The 6,185-nt window shown below is 42.8% G+C and overlaps 1 pseudogene; it reads right to left on the reverse strand.

Annotated features, from left to right (window-relative positions):
• Positions 1 to 3,946: 3,946 nt before the first annotated feature.
• On the reverse strand, positions 3,947 to 5,582 carry LOC147424785 (uncharacterized; annotated as a pseudogene).
• Positions 5,583 to 6,185: the final 603 nt, after the last annotated feature.

Here is a 6,185-nt window from a genome sequence, read left to right on the forward strand (position 1 = left end):
GCTTTAATGAACTAATATTCTTGAAAGTAACCTTGAGGTGAAGCTCTACCCAATTATGTACTCTTTGAAAACAAGAAAGCAAGGTAAGATTCAATATTTTGATAAGTAATCCCTATATTTATCATTCTTGGGTGTTTCCAAAGACCTTAGGGGTGACTTGAAGTATCCCAATGCTGTGTATGTTGCATTTTCAAGCTCTTCTAGCATAGAATTCTTAAGGTATGATTTTCAAATGGTCTTCATAAGCATGAATCTGGCTTCAAGTGCTCATTGATCTTGTCCATGAATTCTAGAAAACAAAGGGCCCTAGGGCCATGCTAAGCCCCTAGGGGCACTCAAGAACAGGGTCCACAAGGAAGTGCCATTTGGCCAAACAGGGGATCCTATTTGGTAGTTTTGTGTGCCCTTGAGGCCACTCTAGTTGAGGGTCCCTAGGGCCCTAGCATGGTTTTAGGAACAGTTTTTTAAAAGCCAGAAACTTGGCTCCCATATCTATCATGAATTTGTAACTTGTGGAAAAGAAGATTTTCTTTTTGTTGCTTTACTGTAATCTCTTACAAGTTGGTGAATGGTTCATGAATTGTATCATGGTGTTTAGAGAAGCATTTTTTCTGCTAAAGAAGAAAAAATGGGTCCTAGGACCATGTTAGGGCCCTAGGGCCCTCAAAAAGAATGGCCACAAGGGCACGCAAAAACTGCCAAATAGGGGTTCCTATTTGGCAAATTTTTGGGCCCTTGTGGCCACTCTTTTTGAGGGTCCCTAGGGCCCTAGCATGGTCCTAGTGTCAAAGCCGACAAAGCGGAAGCATAGAGACAAAGGGTAGTGAGCACGAGAGAGAGAGAGAGAGAGAGAGAGAGAGAGAGAGAGAGAGAGAGAGTCTCCTGAACCAATCAACCTTGGTAATAAATAATTGGATGTGTATAAAATGGAGGCAAGGGGTTGCTTACATAGCAATCCCAATAAATTGCCCTACCCAAGACTTCGACAAATAAGTAAAATAAATACCTAAAATCCAACCGAAATAATGGGATCACATTGGGCAGTTTACTTGAGATGCCTAAACTTTAACACCCTCACTGTAACTCATAGTGGACATTCATAGTCAGACCAAGTCGATGAGGAAGCTACCATGGACACCCCAGAAAGTGGCTAGCAACTGGATACACCTTGGTGTTGCTCTCCTCAACTTTGTACCTGAAAGTAATGCCGTCTTGAGCATGGGTTGCCTTTGTAGCAACTTTGAACTATAGACCATATTACGTCCAATAATCCCCATTCGTGACCAAAATATAAAACTCCAAGATAATGAACTTCTGGAACACATCCTGTCCAATGTATTTCAAGAATTTAAAGCGAGCAAATTATAACAAAAAAAGGAAAAAATGGTGATAAGAGATAAGAAAGCGGGTGGGAGGAAAAAATGACAACAAATTAACACTAAACATGTTTCGGTATTTAAAGCTCATCAATAATGTTAATTTTAGTACAAGGATTGGGGGCTTCTAAATATGGGTTGGGGGTTTCAAACCCAAGGTGGGTACAAAAGTGAGGATTAAGAGGAGGATAGAAGTTTTATTGGTACATAAAAGTAAATGCAGGTATCTTCTGGTACGGAGAAGTAAATAATGGCAACTTTTGGTACGATGTGCACCATTAGGGGGGTAACATCAAGATAAGAGAGGCTTGGAAGGATCAAGGCATAAAACATTTTTGGGGAGAGAATCAATTTAAAGAGAGGCACAAAAAGAGAAAAAAGGACAGAATACAAAAACCGGTATTGTCACAAAAATTGGGGGGGGAGAAAGGAGACGTTTTAGCTAGGATGGGTGTGAGAATTGGAGGTAAACATCTTCCTCATATTGGGCGCATTGAGCCAACAAATATGGGGTTTAGGGAGGTGGGATAGTTCTCACGTGGTGCTAAGTTGAAGAGTGAGAGGCTTGATCAAGGTAGGAGAGAGATTAAGGTTGCACTTAAAGGGTGAAAAGGTAATTTTTACTACAAAGGAGGGGTCTTTTGATTTGAGTTTCCTCATAAGGAACAGTTAAGGAGAAGATCTTGTGGGTAGCCCCTTGCTCTAAGTCTTTGGAAAAAATGGGCACAAATGGTAAGTAACCCATCCAAGGAGCTCTCTCTAATGACATATCTTTCGAGTTCCGAAATGATAGAAGCGACTTTCTGGTGGGTGGAGTGCCAAGATTGCCAGGGAATGTAGTTGTAAGAGTTAAGGCCTTTTTGAAAGAACCAAGAGTTCTTGAATGAGAAAAGGAGGGTCCTTTGAAGAAATGAATGTCAAGGATGGAAGCTTCTATGGAAGAAATGACCGGAGAAGAGTGGTGACCCGTAAAGCTTGAGGATTTTTCAAGATTAATAAAGGAGCCTTGCCAAATGACAAAGGCATCCTCGATGTATCTTTTGAATAAGAGGAGAGAGAGATGGGAGGGAAGATTGATAATATCCTCCAAGTGACAAAGAAATAGTCAAGCATAGACGACACCAAAATTAGACCCCATGGCAGTGCCTTTGATTTGTCGCCAATAGTTTCTTTGGAAGGAGATGTAATGGTGGTTAAGGACAAGAGAGGCCAAAAAGAGGATGAGGCTGCTTCTGGATAAGGAATACTGGTGCTGGATAGAGTCAGAGAGGGCTAGTAAACCTTGTTGAATGGCGATGCTAGGATATAATGATTCAACATTAAACATGAACAAAGGACATTAGAAGGAAGGACAAGAGAAGAGATATCTTTGATGAGTGAAAAAGAGTCCTTAAGGTGTTGTTTCTTTGTGATAAGGATAGGGAGAAGTTAAGTGGAGCCATGTAGAGGCATGCTCCAAAATATATCCTCTATAAGAGCAAATGTATCGTCCTACTAAGGAGGGTTTGTGTATTTTAGGAAGCAGCAAAAAGGGACACGGTTGGGGTTTGAGAAGAAGGAGGCTTAAGGATGAAGGCCTACTCTTTAGAAGAAAGAAGAGCACAATTGGTAAGAATTGAGGAGAGAAGGGAGCACACAAAGGAGAGAGGAGCTAAAGCCCAGGGGGTGTAGGTAGAGGAATCTAGGAGATGTTTAGAAGGTTCCTCTATATACCACGATTTGGATAAGATGACAGGTCCTAAATTTTTGTCCGCTAATTTGATGATAATGGAAGGATCATTTCTTAAGAAAAAAAGGGCTTTCTTAAGAAAGGAAGGTCTTGAGAAGTGAGAAGAAGAGAAAGAGGTTTTCCAATTGGTAATAAACTGTGAAGAGAGTGAGAAGAAAATATTTTTGAGACTAAGAGAAGGAGCTGGTGGGTACCAAGAGGCATTGGGGAGGGAGAAGGGATTTGAGGGTGGGGAGACCTCCTTAAAGAAGAGCTGAGTTGGTAGCTTCTTTCCAAGTTAGAAAAAGAGTGTTTTTGAGAGGAGATAGTAGGAAGGGAGGGGGGAGGAATATATTTAAGGCCTAAACCAAGCAGCTTCTTTTCATAATGGGAAAGCGTATGATTTGAGAGGTTGTGGCAAGTTAAGTTAGTGACCTTGTTTTCTAACTCATAAATTGATTGATTTCCTAGAATTAACACCTTAAAAAGAGAAGGGTTAGTAAGAGGAATCCAATACTTGAATCGTCTTTTAGCAACACCATAAGGGGAAGGAGTGGAGTGCGGTGTAGTAGAGAAGTAACTAGGTGAAAAGGGAGGAGGGGTCCAAAAAATAGGAAAAAGAGGGGCTTTAGAGAAGATCAGATGGACCCACAAAGTAGGGTGCTCAACAACTACTTCCTCCTCCATTTCAATTTTTTTGAATATCTAGGTTTTTTAGGAAGGTTGGTTGAGGGATGGGGAGATTTAGAGGGAAGAGGTAAAAGGATGGGAAAGGGGTGGCTAGAACACGGAGGGACATTAAGGGGGTATTTAGGAGATTGAGAAAATGAAGGATGGGTGGGGAAAGAAGGCCGAAAGAGGAGGGGGTTTTTTCAAGCAAGATGATGGAGGGAGTGGAGGAAGCATTATAAGGTTTTTTGAATGGTTGGTGGGTGTATTTCCCAAAGGGAGCTTTATGCTTGGTAAGGGAAGACAAAGGTTGTGAGGGAGCGGAAGCAAAAGGTTTTCTAGAGGAAGGGTTTTTACCAAATTTTAAAGGAGTCTTTTGGGAGAGGAGCTTGCTCATTTGAGTCATGACCTCATGTTGAATGAGCTCACTCACGGTGTGTTCTTTTGGTAATGCCATTGCTTCGACAAAGAGGGTCTCTTGGGATCTCTTTCTTGCATCGAGCCGCTGATTCAATGGAAGTGGGTAAATGCGCTTGTAGGATGGAGTTTTGAATGAACGAGTCTAGATCCAAAAGAGAAAAATGTTTCCACATAACAAGTTGATTGGCCCATGCTTTGGGTTGAACTCTAGGGAAGGATAAGGGTAAGAGATTTTTGACAAGGTCTTCCAAGCGTTCTTCTACAACCTCATGGAAGAAGTCAAAAAGCTTTTGGAGGTTCACTACTAGGAGAGTTTGGGCTTGTATATAAACGCCAAAACAATCAAGTTGGTATTGTATGTTAAGGCTAACAAACTTGGCATTGAGAAGGGCTTGAGCACTGGAATCTTTCAAAACAAGGCGTGGTGATTTCATGCATAGGCTATTGGGGGCTTTATTGCTAGCACAAAGGTTTTGGAGGTGTAAGAGATGAGATTTGGCTTTAGAAAGCTTGAGATTAATAGCTTTGAGTTTATGTAAGGATCCAAACACAATTTTGTCAAACTCTTGGGGTTTGGTGATGGTAGGAATGGTGGGGAGGGGAGAAGTAGAGGAGATAGGATTAAGGGAAGTGGCGTAAGAGCAAAAAGGGGAGGGGGAGGTGGCGAACGAGGAGGAGAAAGCACTAAAAGAGAAAGGAGCAATGAGGGGGGATTGGGAGCACTCCCCTTTGAGACGTAAGACCGACGAGTGCACCATAGATTTTGGTGCCTTTTGAGGAAGGAAAGGGAAAATCAAATTCCTGTACGGGGAGGTTTTTTCGTGAGCCCTTGAAGTTCTTCCGTGCTAAAGAGGGCTTTCTTAAAGGAGGAAGTGGGAGACGTTGTGCTCGATTGTGCGGCAAATGCAAAAGGGTTAGTGAGGGCAAAGGCCGAGATGAAACAGGGAAGGATGGTAAAAAAAGTTGAAAAAGAGGATACTAATGCGAGCAAGGAAAACGAAGTATTAGGGAAGGGGGAGCCGACGATGGAAAAACCGGAGCCGTTGGAGGAAATAACAATTGTCAAGCTAGACGGTGAGAGGAAAGGGGGGGTTCCAACGGAGGGTGTGGGATTACTATGGAGGGAAGCAGCGGATGAGGATTCCACGACTTAGTGGAATGGCTGGCAGAAGCTTAGGACATTACAAATGGCGAAAAAGCGAAAAAAATGTGAAGTATGTAGAAGCATACAAAGTGGTAATTGCGAGCTAACTATCGTTTGCGGAAAGAGGAAAACTATTGAGAAATTAGGAGGCAGGGGGTAGGCTTCAAGGTGGTGAAACTTTCTCGGAAAACGTAGCCAAAGATAGGGTAATTTCATATGGTAATAGCAAGGCTCCTCAGGGATTAAGCCGTGTGCAAGTACCCATGAGTTATGACCGTAGGTCCTGTGCAACGACTGTGAGTTATGGTAAGCCCTGTGCAAGGGCTATACGCCTACTGTCTTGCCTCCTTAGGCTTGAGCTTCAGAGCATGTAAGATGGAATTGTCGAAGACTATATCCGAGCCATGGACAAAGCACAAGTTTGTTTGGCCTGCGTAGTTGAGCAGCTTACAAAGTTGAACTGGCGAAGCTTCCACAGGTGAAGGCAAATTTTGTAAAGCTTCAACAGGTGACACTAGGCCATGATGTAGAATTAGAGTACGCAAATGATGCTGGCCTACAAAATAGAGTAGGTGATGCCGTTTGAGTGGAGTTTGAGCAGGTGCAACATGCGGGCAGGCCGTGCAGCGACCAAAGTTAGAGTAGATGCAACGTGTGAAGTGTAGCAGGTGCAATGAGAAAAGTTTGAGCAGGTGCAACATGCAAAGTATAGCAGGTGCAACGAGCAAAGTTGAGTCGCTTATGAAGTAGATCTTGCGAATCTTCAGTAGGTGAAGTTGAACTTCTGCACCTTCAGCAAAAGTCGCTCCCACAATGTAGAGATTAAGCATGCAGGTGACGCAGGCCCGTGAAATAGTGTAAGTAATGC

The sequence above is a fragment of the Adiantum capillus-veneris genome, chromosome 25 (genome assembly GCF_014529385.1).
Source record: "Adiantum capillus-veneris isolate H3 chromosome 25, ASM1452938v2, whole genome shotgun sequence".
NCBI classification, from domain to species: domain Eukaryota; kingdom Viridiplantae; phylum Streptophyta; class Polypodiopsida; order Polypodiales; family Pteridaceae; genus Adiantum; species Adiantum capillus-veneris.